Raw genomic sequence first — 11,937 nt, 5'->3', positions numbered from 1 at the left:
TTGCATCCTGGCCATGAAGCCAAGAAAGAAAAAGCTTTTTTCAGGAAAGAAATTTAATTGGTTATAGAGCAACCACTCGATAGAGAAATTTACTCTTTTTTTTTTTTTTTTTGAGACAGAGTCTCGCTCTGTCGCCCAGGCTGGAGTGCAGTGGCGCGATCTCGGCTCACTGCAAGCTCCGCCTCCCGGGTTCACGCCATTCTCCTGCCTCAGCCTCCCGAGTAGCTGGGACTACAGGCGCCCGCCACCACGCCCGGCTAATTTTTTGTATTTTTAGTAGAGACGGGGTTTCACCGTGTTAGCCAGGATGGTCTCGATCTCCTGACCTCGTGATCCGCCTGCCTCGGCCTCCCAAAGTGCTGGGATTACAGGCGTGAGCCACCGCACCCGGCCGAGAAATTTACTCTTAACTAAAAGGGAGCAAAGTGTTAATAGCCAACATAACGGGGAAAAGTCCTCAAAGATATTTCAGAAAACTTCCAGGCAGCACCCCCACCACGACAGGCCCAGAGGCCTAAGAAAAAAGAATGATTTCACAGGCCAGCCAGTGCCCCCCCTACCCTGCACAGCCTCAGGACAGTGCTCCCTGAATTCCAGCTGCTGTGGCTCCAGTCATGGCATCAGTCATGACTCAAACGGCCCCAGATACAGCTTGGGCTGCTACTTGGGAGAGCGCAAGCTGTAAGCTTTGGTGGCTTTCACGTGGTGTTAAGCCTGTGGGCACACAGAGTGCAAGAGTGAAGGCTTGACAGCCCCTGCCTAGATTTCAGAGGATGTATGAGAAAACCTGGGTGCCCAGGCAGAAGCCTGCTTCAGGGGCAGAGCCCTCACAGTAACCTCTACTAGGGCAGTGTGGTGGGAAAATGTGGGGTTGGAGCCCCCACACAGAGTCCCCACTGGGGTACTGCCTAGTGTAACTATGGGAAGGGGGCCACCACCCTCCAGACCCCAGAATGGTAGATCCACCAGCCACTTGCAGCATGCACCTGGAAAAATCATAAGCACTCAACCTGTGAGAGCAGTAGTCAGGGCTGATCCATGAAAAGACCACAGAAGTGGAGCTGCCCAAGACTATGGGAACCTATCCCCTGCACCAGTGTGCTCTGAATGCAGAATATGGAGTCAAAAAAGAGAGATTATTTTGGAGCTCTAAGATTTAGTAACTGCCCTGCTGGGTTTCAGACTTGTGTGGCACCTGTAGCACCTTCCTTTTGGTTGATTTCTTCCTTTTATAATGGCAATGTTTACTCAATGTCTGTACCCACATGGTATCCTGGAAATAAATTACTTGGTTTTGATTTTACCAGCTCATAGGTGGAAGGGCCTTGCCTTGTCTCAGATAAGATTTTGGGCTTTGGACTTTTCAGTTAATGCTGGAACAAGTTAACACTTTGGGAGACTATTGGGAAGGCATGACTGTATTTGCCATGTGAGAAGGACATGAGATTTGGGAGGGGCCAGGGGAGAAATGATGTCATTTGGATATTTATCCCTGCTGAACTCTCATGTTGAATTGGAATACCCAATACTGGAGGTGGGGCCTGGTGGGAGGTGTTTGGATCGTGGAGACAAATCCCTTGTGGCTTAGTGCTATATTCATGATAGTGACTGAGTTCTTGCGAGACCTCATCATGTAGAAGTGTGTGGCACCTCCCCGCCAACTCTCTCTCTCTCTGTCTCGCTCCTGCATTCATGATGTGAAGTGCTTACTCCCCCTTCACCTTCCGAGATGATCATCAGCTTCCTTAGGCCTCCCTAGAAGCCAAGCAAATGCCAGCACCATGCTTCCTGTAAAGCCTGCAGAACCATGAGCTGATTAAACTTTTTTTCTTTATAATTACCCAGTCTCCAGTATTTCTTTACAACAATGTAAGAACAGCCTAATAACAGGGGGTGGGTGACAGAAGGTGGGTGACAGACATGGAGAATGTTTTCCTCCTGACCCATCCTGAGGACAACCCTGTCGACAGGAGGTTGAAGGGCAAGTGGTGACCAGCTGCAAAGCTCCATCCATCCAGAGGCAATCCCTGGAGGCTTCCTGGAGGAGGAGATCTTCAAATTATTTGTAAAGGGTAGGCAGCATTTAGGTAAGAATAATAAAAAATAAAAAGAAGGACACAGAAAGGTGGGGAACCATGGAGTTAGCTGTCAAACCACCACTCCATCTGTAATTAGCCTGAGTCAGTTGAGTGAAATATTCAAACCTTAATGACCTTTTTAAATCTTTGATCTGGGTCTGAAGAGAACTTGAGGATAAGACAATACTCACATTTCCATCAGAGGGTGTTGTTCTTATCAGAAATACCTATTACCCAACATGAAATAAGAAGCTAAAATTGGATGGGAAAATGAGTTTCTACTTCATAAATACATAGGACAAGCAGTTACATTTTTTTTAATTGACTTATCTCAGCAAATTGTTTCTCCTTTTATGTTAAAAAAAGCTATATTCTGCTTCTAATTTAATTATTGCAAGTTTTTATTAGAATTATTGACAGAATTCATAACTAGAATTTGAAACACCTTTTTATCCTTCAATGGACATAGAGTGCAGGGCCACGTTTGTCACCAGAATGAGCCTTTTGTTACACTTACAGGCATTATGGTAATTGGAAGGTGATGGCTTATTGGATGGAAAACATGGGTAGGTACTGCTGGCCGATTCTGTTATGTCTGCCGAAATACCCTCTTCCAGAAACCTGAGAGCACAGTGCTGCTGCAAAGACCCCGAAAGTTGGCCCCAGTGGGGACAGATCAGTGGCCGCCTAATCCTCCAGAACAGGAGCAGCTGCGATGGGCACTGCACCTAGAGAGATACCAGGCCCCCAGTTGCTGGGCCATGCTGAGGTTTAGTCACTGGACAAAAGATCTAAATGTGAAATCCCAGGCCAGAAGCAGGACCCGACTGGGGGCCACAGAAGCAGAGAGTGGGGTCAGAGGGAGAACTTCTGGAATGGACTTCAGTAAGAAGTTCCAAGGACCAGTGCTGCAAATATCCTGGGGCCAGGAATCCCGTGGTTGGCCTAAGGGGCCAGAGACAGGGAGACAGGCAAGCCACAACCACAGCCAGTCCCACAACCCAGAAACAGTGACTCATTCACTCTTTCCTTTATTCTTCTCTCTCCTCCTTCCTCCCTCCTTCCACCTCCACGTCTTCACTCTCTCTCAGCTTTCTTCCTCCTTCTCTCCCTCTGTCCATACCTCCTCCTCCTCCTTAACCTCCTCCTCCTTTCCTCTCCCTCCCTCTAATCCTCCTCCCGTTTAACAGTGGAGGGTCTTGACTACGAGTTTTCCAAGTCATTGGCATTTTGAACAAAGTATTGGACAAAATGCACAAACAAAGCAATAAAAGAATGAAGCAACAAAACCACAGATTTATTGAAATGAAAGTACATTCCACAAAGTGGGAGCAGTCTCGACCAAGTGGCTCAAGATCACAGGTTACAAAATTTTCTGGGGTTTAAATACCCTCCAGAGGTGTCCCATTGGTTACTTGGTTTACACTCTATGTAAATGAAGGAGTGGCCTGTGACCAGTCTGATTGGTTTCAGAAGGTGACCAATCGGAGGCTGAAGTGAACTTAGAAAGTTATACCCTATGCAAACATCTGACTGGTTGTGGGAGGGGACCAATCAGAGGCTGAAGTAAAGTTACAAAGTTACACCCCTATGCAAATGAAAACTAGGCCCGTGTCCAGTCTGATTGGTTGTGAGAGGGAAGCCATCACAGGTACTTTCCATTTCTCATCTGCCATGCAGAAAGGGGGTGGGGATTGCAAAGGGAGTAGCTTCTATTCTTTTGTTATGTGGAAAGTTGGGTTTTTCCTTTTGATTTAGTTCTAGGAAGTCAGTGTGAATTGGCCTTAGGTTCCCTGCCCCCAGTACCTATTTTCCTGCCTCATTTCTCCCCCATGAGAGACGTGATCCCCATAAAGTCTTCACGGCAGGCAGAGAGACTGACGGTCTTTCTTCTGTAACTGCTTCATCCTGAATTGGGTGCAGTCCCTACCTATTGGGGATCACAGAAATCCTGCCCTGGTCTGTCTAGTGGAGAGAGGCTAGCTTCCTGATGTCCAGGGGTGGTGTCTTTACCTGGAAGCCTTGCTGCATCATTATCTGCAGCTTGATGGTCTCCAGGCAAGAGGAAATGAATTTGGTTAAGAGATTTAACAAACAACGTCCAAAAACCAAGGGAAGTATCATCATTAATGAAGGGCCAGCTAGAGGAAGGAGTCATGAACCCCAACTTAGCATTTTTGATCAGGAGTCCCATGACTTGGACAGCTGTTGTCATATATCAGAGGCCCAGTCAGCTAATTTTTCCGGGTAGCATTCCTTACACATCCTGATTGGTTGACATAAAAGCAGCATTCTTCTTCTAGGAAAAAGACATAAGCCACCTTTTTTAGCATTAGGAGATCCAGTCCCCTCCTATTTTATAAAGTGACTGCTGCCAAAAAGTCTATCTGATTTTGTAAGGTGACGATACTTTAGGCAATGCCATCCAAGCTTTTCATAAAATCCTTGGACAAGCATTGATAATAGGATAGGGAAGTTGCAAGCCCGCTAACCTCTGTTCCTATTCCAGCTGTTACGCCTAGCCCTACCAAAAGGGTATGAGTTGACTGGTTAATTTGTGCCTGGCAGTTGCAGTCAAAGGTAAAATGAGGAATTGGTTATTGGGAGCTATATTAATTGCCAGGGCTAAATAAACAAGTGTACAGGTTCCAGTCCAGTTGGCTGGTAAACATAAGTAGGAACCAGTTCCACGCAGGAAAAAAAGCTCCTTGTTATTCAAGACAAAAATTGTTTTCTATGATGAACATGTGGGTTAGCTTGCCATTTTTGTTTTTCCAAGTAGTTAAGGTCCCTGCTAAGATGGCCCCAGTTAAAGGCTGGAAAGGACCTTGGGAAGTATCCTGAGTTGCCCCAGCAGTTCTGTTTTCCGAATGGAGTTAGTTACACTTAGTGTCCTCCAACAATCACCCAAAGCTATTTTCATACTGGGAAATCAAAAGGCAACCAGATATCTGAGGATCAGTACAGTCTTCCCAATGGAAAATGTGAACACAGCTAGTGGGCCTACCTTGACAGTACTTAGACTGTATATCCTTTAAAGTGTCCTTAACTCAGAATGATTTCCATGAAAACCATACAGGTTTTCTAAATAATGCTGATTGGGTAACTGCATAGCTTACATGATTATGTGAGGGATTAATTTCCAGGGTGCAGTTGTATCGATGACTTTTCAAGGTTTCCAGGGCCTGACAAAAATTGTGGCTTCTCTTAATACAAAGTGGCACCTGGAATTTTAGTTCTGTGTACGTTGATATTGGCCCCCAAATGGGTTTCTAATGGGATGTAACCCCAGAAAGTTTGTTCTGATGGGACTGGAGGAGGTTTACTACTCATACTGTCATTCTAACCCTTGTCATTTACATAATTTTGAAGTCATATAAGTCATCCAGGCTCATTAATTTGAAGGGAGTTCCACCCTTATAGTTAGGAATGATAGGTTATTTTCTCAAAGGCCCAAGATTGGGCTGGGATTGAGATGGCAAAGTATTGGGATGATGATGGAGATACACAAAGCCAACAGTCCTCTGCCAGAGTGGGGCTGGTGGTATTTAACAGTCTTTCCATTAAATGTAAAGTTCTTAATAAATACCCAGAATCCATTAACTGATGGAGAGGTAAAGAGAAGCTGTTGTAAAATAAAGTTGATTCCCATATGCCTGGTCCCAGTATACACAGGCTATGGGTGACTATTATGGAACACAAAAAATACATATTTGTTATTTTGTTCTATAGAATGGGAACTTTGGGGTAGGGGTGGTGATGGATACCTATCCTGTCAGGAATGATTGTTACAAAAATGGATTACAACATTTTACTTTGCTTAATTATTAGAAAGGAAGTGATTCTATCTGTTTGGAGGAAAGAAATTAATTGTAAAAATATAACAATGGCTACTATTATCCAGCCTACAGCAACTATGCAACAAAGACACCAAGGAAAGTTGGGAAGTATTTACTTATCTTTTGGCTGTCTTTTAAACAGGTACTTCAGGTCTTCCACAGGTTCATAGGTGTACTGGCTGATGACAGCTTCAGATTCCAAGTCCAGGGCTTCAGGTGTCTCAGGCTTGACCCTGGAAAGATGTATCCAACCATCTAATCCTAGTACTTTGACCACAGAAGGCATGACCAGTCCCACTGAAAATGGTCCCTTCCATTTGGTTTGCAATTTTTGAGCAGGTGATCCCTCCTTCCATGTTTCAACAAGTACATTATCTCCTGGCCTGATTTTGGGTTGCTGGTTAGTTCCTGGTGTCAGGAGTCTTTGAGTTCCAAACTTTTGTATAGCCTGCTGAAATTGTCCTAGGCTAACTAAGTATTTTATTAGCCTGGCCATTTCTGGATCAGTAATAAATCATTAGTTTAATATGGCCTTCCATATAACATTTCATGTAGGTTCATATTAATTTTTGCTCTAGGGGAACTATGGATCCTTAAGAGGGCTATGGGCAGATAAGCTGACCCAAGTTTGTGATGTTTCCTGACATAGCTTAGCTAAAACCTGTTTTACAGTTTGATTAGCTCTTTCCACTTTTCTGGAGGATTGAGGTCTCCATGATGAATGTAAATGGTATTTGATTCCGAGAGCCTTAGCAACCCCTTGAGCTTTCTAGGAGACAAAAGACGGGCTGTTATCACTTTGGAGGCTTTAGGGTACCCCACACTGAGGGATTATTTCCTTTAAGAGAATCTTTATAACTTCATTAGCCTTCTCTGTTCCGGTAAGGTAAGTTTCAACCAGCCAATAAATAATAAAGGTGTCTACTAGTACTAGCAAAAACTTGTATCCTTTGCAAGCTAGCATATGGGTGAAGTATAATTACCAGTCTTCCTCTTTAACTTTAGCCAATATGTTCACACACAGAATCTCTTTTATAATTAATTTTTAATAAACCTTACACAACTTGTTCAAGCCTCTAGATTTTTCCTATCTCACTTAAAACAATCCTTTAACAAAACTTAGGCAAAAATCCACATTCTTATGACTTTTATCAAATGTATATTCTACTTTTCCTACACAAGTCCTCTTCATGACTTACACAGACCATCTATGACATGCTTGGACTCTCTGACTTGTCCTAAACATCCCTTGTTTTAAACAACCAGGCATTTTACTTTAGGACAAGCATTTACCATACAAGATCCTTTCTCATGCAAAGTTATTGTCTCTACAACCTTTCCTACCAAAAACACATCTTCATACACATAATGTTCTTCACATCTCTCTCCCCTATTTACTGGTTCCTTCCTACCTTTTTAAATAAATAACCCCTTTTTAAAGTCCATAATTTGCAGCCAAAAGACACATGAAAAAATGCTCATCATCACTGGCCATCAGAGAAATGCAAATCAAAACCACAATGAGATACCATCTCACACCAGTTAGAATGGCAATCATTAAAAAGTCAGGAAACAACAGGTGCTGGAGAGGATGTGGAGAAATAGGAACACTTTTACACTGTTGGTGGGACTGTCAACTAGTTCAACCATTGTGGAAGTCAGTGTGGCGATTCCTCAGGGATCTAGAACTAGAAATACCATTTGACCCAGCCATCCCATTACTGGGTATATACCCAGAGGACTATAAATCATGCTGCTATAAAGACACATGCACACGTATGTTTATTGTGGCACTATTCACAATAGCAAAGACTTGGAACCAACCCAAATGTCCAACAATGATTGATAGACTGGATTAAGAAAATGTGGCACATATACACCATGGAATACTATGCAGCCATAAAAAATGATGAGTTCATGTCCTTTGTAGGGACATGGATGAAATTGGAAATCATCATTCTCAGTAAACTATCGCAAGGACTAAAAGCCAAACACTGCATGTTCTCACTCATAGATGGGAATTGAACAATGAGAACACATGGACACGGGAAGGGGAACATCACACTCTGGGGACTGTTGTGGGGTGGGGGGAGGGGGGAGAGATAGCATTAGGAGATATACCTAATGCTAAATGACGAGTTAGTGGGTGCAGCACACCAGCATGGCACATGTATACATATGTAACTAACCGGCGCATTGTGCACATGTACCCTAAAACTTAAAGTATAATAATAATTAAAAAATAAATAAATAAATAAATAAAATAAAATAAAGTCCATAATTTGAATTAACTTTCAGATAACTTCTAAATTACACAAAATTATTTTTTCTCTCACTAATAACACATCTTTTGGCACATTTTGAATATAGAATTATGTGCTAACTAGAATTCTAATCCTTGGTAACCTTAAATTTTAGTGAAACCCTAAAAAGCAAAAATCCTGAACTATCAAATATAAGCATTTTATAAATGAGAACAATTCCACACTTTTAGAAATATATTTCCCCTTATGTAGACCAGCACTGTTTCTCTAATGTTCAGCTCAGGAATCAGGCATCACAGATTCTCAAAAAGCATTTACTCAGAAAGTAAGGGCATGTCTGTACCCACCTGCCCACCTGCTCACTGAAAAAAATTTAAAACACCTTTTTTGACATCAGATTTATCTCTATTCTGGAATCCAGGCTTCCACAAACTTCTTGTCCTGCCTGGCGTTTTCTCTCCCCTGGAAATCTTTTATGAGGTCAGGAAAGGCACAGGGAGGTTCTGAAGTTGGGAGCACCAGTTCGACATGTGACTAACATTGTCCCATGAAGCATTTTGGGGGCTTACAAGGCCTGCAGATTCTTAGACAGTGAATCTGTGACTTGTGGTCTATTTCACAGGGTCATCAACTAAATCAAACAGAAATGAAGTGTAAATTGCTGGGCAATAATGCCTTCCGGGGGGAAGTGCTTCTTACACAGTGCCTGGCACAGGGTTGGTCTCAATGTGTGTTTCCAGACCTCCCTCATTTCCTCTGAACATCCAGATAAACCAGAAAGCATGCCTTCAGTTTCCTCCCAACTAAAGGTGAAATGTAGCCCTGTGGTGCTGAGGGTTCTGACGGCTGGTCTTCCCTCTGCCTGCCATGTCACCTTGACTCTTCGGGGGCCTGTGATTTAGCAGCATGTGCTCAGCTCAGCACAGATTAAGTTTCAAGGCGTATACAGTCTTTTGTGATGTGAGAGCCAGATGGGGTTTTTACTGACGTGTGCCACTGTTGAGCATAATTAGACTGAGGCAAAAAACCATGGAGTCACCCAAGAAGCAAGTCAGCAGGGCTGGAAGGATGGGGAAAGGGCCTTGTAGATGTTTCCAGCAGGAGGGTGGGGCCCTCCAATCTTAGGTGGCTTCTGGGGCCTCTGTCGTTCACCTCATTCTTATTCAACCACAAGAATTATGCCTTCCCAAGTCATGGGGGGACAGTCTGAGAAGGTGAAAGATCCATGCAGCCATGCGGCAGCTCCTGCTTGGGGGGCTCTGGAATCTGCTCTGCGTGGAAGGAAAGTCTCAGGCTCACAGCTGCCTGGCAGGTGTCCTACCTGGCTGACTGTCCCTCAGGGCATCCCAGGTCCTCCAGCCACTGCTAGGCACTTCCAAAGATGAGCAGCTCCTGACTCCTTCTTCTGCAGGTTTAATAGTTAGAAAACCCCTCCTGATGTGGATGTCCTTGGAGAAGTTGTCCTAGGACATGAAAAACATCCACACTTGCTAGCATATCCACTCACCCATGTAGCTAGCCACTAGTCCTCTGGCTGCCCTGCCCTCAGGGCTCTCCCATTCCTGCCCAAGCTCCAGCCTCAAAGGTCTCCTCATAGTGCTTGAAAATGCCACTATTGAGGCTGGGCACAGCGGCTCACACCTGTAATCCCAGCACTTTAGGAGGCCAAAGTAGGTGGATCACCTGAGGTCAGGAGTTCGAGACCAGCCTGGCCAACATGGTGAAACCCCATCTCTACTAAAAATACAAAAATTAGCTAGGCATGGTGGCAGGCACTTGTAATCCCAGCTACTCAGGAGGCTGAGACAGGAGAATTGCTTGAACCTGGGAGGCGGAGGTTGCAGTGAGCCAAGATTGCGCCACTGCACTACAGCTTGAGCAACTAAGAGTGAAACTCTGTCTCAAAAAAAAAAAAAAAGCCACTATCTCCATCTCCACTATAAAAAGTATTAATTTTAAATAGCAAAAAACATATGGACTATCAATAGTGCAAACATCCAATAATCATCACCCATCATCACCCATAATTAACAAACGTTAAGAGCTTGTCATTTGACTTTCTTATCCTGACCCCAGAAGCAGCCACTATTGTGAAATTGGTGGGTATCCTTCTGTTCCCATATTAAAACTTTGTATGTAAATATAAATGAATACATTGATTTATATATAAAATGTATATGTGTTTACCTATGCACTTTACATGTAAGTAAATATATGTTGAGTGTTAGAATATGAATTATATGTATATATGTTAATATATACAATACAAAGCAGTACATGGAATTCTTTTATCCTCTTTCAAAATTGGCGTAAATGGTATCTCAATTTTGTGAAACTTATTTCTTTCTTTTAGTCTGTGTTCCTGAGACTCATTCAGGATGAAATATTGCAGAGGACTTAGTCAAACTCAGGGTTAGGAGCTCAGCTCTCCAGATGGCCAAGCCAGCCAAGATTTCTGACACACGTCCAGGGGTCTGCAGGGTCACTCTCATTTCTGGTCATCTGGCTACAAAATTGGAGGTTTCCACAACCCCCTCAGGATGGATAATTCACAAGAGTGACTCACGGAACTCAGGAAAATGCTATATTTATAATTACAGTTTTATTACAGTAAAATGACACAAATTAGAACCAGACAAAAAGAGGGACAGCTAGGGCAGGTCTAGGAGGGGTCCCACGGGGAAGCTTCTGGTCCCATTAATCAATCCCCACAAAGGCCTGGCTGGTGTTACCTCCTCCCAGGTAGGATGCATGAGGACACTCCAGCATGTTGCCAGCCAGGGACACTCGCCAGAGCCATCAGTGTCTGTGTGGCTGGCCCTTGGTCTCCTGTCTCTCCTGCAAGGTCAGGCTGGTATCTTTGTTCTCCAATTCTTCCAGAGGTTGGGACTGATGTGGCATGTCCGAAGGCCTCATCATGAATCACATGTTTAGACTGCAAACATTGGACACTCCTAGAGGGAAGAACATTCCAGGAACCCAGAGATCACTCCCAGTAGCCAAGGACATAGGCCAGATCTCCCTTTGGGTAAAGTTACTTCTTCACTCTCCACATATAAATCCAGTTCCTCCATTTTCCCTGCTGTGTGGCATTCTGTTGCCCATGCTTTTTCTTAATGCTGGATCTTCATGCATGGATGTCCTCCCTGGATGCTTCCTCAGGTCTCAGCATGATGGCTGCTTCCTTGTGAGGCCCCTCCTCACGCCAGGGCCAGTGTTTCTCAAAGTATAGCCCTCAGTCACCCTCCATCACAGCTATAGTGGAGTGCATGATCAAAATTCAGACTCCTGATTCCATCCCAGCTGCTGGAATATGACAAGCTGAAATTTGCATTTTTAATAAACTACACAGGCAATTCTGCTATACATAAGACATTGAGAACAAGTGTATTAACACACACTCAAAGATTTGTTGATTAAATCTGAATTTTGTGATTATCTGGCAATACACAAGCAGCAGGTGTTTATCAGTGATGAGTTCCTTCAACCTCCACTAATAATTTCCAATCATTGATCCTGATTTCATGTTTAAAAAGCAAAACAAACACACCCACACTTGCGCTCAAATATAAAGTGATTCCCTGTTTCCTCGATTTGAAATTCTCTCAAAGAGACTATGATCACCCTCCATGGAGAAAGCTCCTGGGACAAGACGAAGAAGTCTATCAACCCAGCAATCCCATTACTGAGTATGTACCCAAAGGAATATAAATTGTTCTATTGCAAGGACACATGCACACACTTATGTTCCTTTTA

General features: G+C 43.6%; 1 protein-coding gene across 2 annotated transcripts in view; it reads right to left on the bottom strand.

Annotated features, from left to right (window-relative positions):
* Positions 1 to 275: 275 nt before the first annotated feature.
* Positions 276 to 11,937, bottom strand: part of LOC107970072 (uncharacterized) — a 203,182-nt gene continuing 191,520 nt past the window's right edge. For both annotated transcript variants that reach the window (XR_010154148.1, XR_010154147.1), the window contains exon 5: positions 276 to 6,150. The gene's annotated coding sequence lies outside the window, so the exon portion shown is untranslated. The remainder of the gene's footprint in view (positions 6,151 to 11,937) is intronic.

This window comes from Pan troglodytes, chromosome 21 (assembly GCF_028858775.2).
Source record: "Pan troglodytes isolate AG18354 chromosome 21, NHGRI_mPanTro3-v2.0_pri, whole genome shotgun sequence".
Lineage (NCBI taxonomy): Eukaryota > Metazoa > Chordata > Mammalia > Primates > Hominidae > Pan > Pan troglodytes.
Note: the sequence above shows the minus strand (reverse complement) of the source record. Positions and strands in the feature narration are given on the sequence as shown.